The sequence below is a fragment of the Plasmopara halstedii genome (assembly GCF_900000015.1).
Source record: "Plasmopara halstedii genome assembly, contig: Scaffold_3120, whole genome shotgun sequence".
Taxonomy (NCBI): Eukaryota; Oomycota; class Peronosporomycetes; order Peronosporales; family Peronosporaceae; genus Plasmopara; species Plasmopara halstedii.
In genome coordinates this window covers 69,974-70,879 of record NW_020190023.1, presented here as the reverse complement: position 1 = coordinate 70,879, position 906 = coordinate 69,974, and positions in this window count along the sequence as shown.

The window sequence follows — 906 nt, the reverse complement described above, 5'->3', positions numbered from 1 at the left end:
CTGAGTTTTGTTAAGCCTCAGGGAGGTAGAGGTCAACAAGGCCCAGCCCCGAAGAGCTTCGTGCTCTTGAACACGGAACGTGTACGAAAGCCGGGCTTGCTGGTTGTGGAGGCGACCGTAAAGGGCTTCGAGAAGCCATGGAAGATTCTCATAAATTCCGGGGCGTCGGGCAATTATTCTCGGCGCTCTACGATAGAAAGAAGTCAGCTGTATGCTGAGGCGCTGTAAGCGCTGCTGGGTGACATCGTCACTGTTCGCCAAGCGATGGAGACACGCGTCACGGTCCCGAAGGTCCCTGTGGACCTTGAAGTCAAGCTCCTTGACATTGATAGCGTGGAACGCTGTCTAGTCTTAGACTGGATGCAAGGTATGACCTCATCCTAGGAATGACATGGTTGAAACACCATGAGCCATGGATTGATTAAAGATCAAAGACCTTGGGCGCTACACGCTCGTCTCCTGGTGGACCTTCGGCGAGTCATGAATTTATCTCTGCTAGGAGGTAACAGCGCTATTGGCGAGAACACTGGACCAAGAAAGTCAACGTGCTGGACATTGAAATGTCCGAGTTGGTAGACACCAACGGTGTATCGGACAGGAGTCCTGAGCGTGGCTCGCGGGCTGATCGTGGAGTGGCACGTAAACCACTGAGCGCTGCTAACGTTTCGGAGCAGTCGCTGCATGGCATGCGTGAGATGGTCGGCTAATAGCCCAGGCATCGAGGGCGAGGCCCCCGTGATGCACGTGAAGTGGCACGTAAACCACTGAGCATTGCTCTCGTCGCAAAGCAGTCGCTTCATGCCATTGATGGCGAGGTCGGACAGAGTCCGAGGCATCTTGGGTACGGCCCTTCAGGTGCGCGTGGCATCCACTGGACGAAGACTGCGAGGTTAGCAGTTCTTCGTT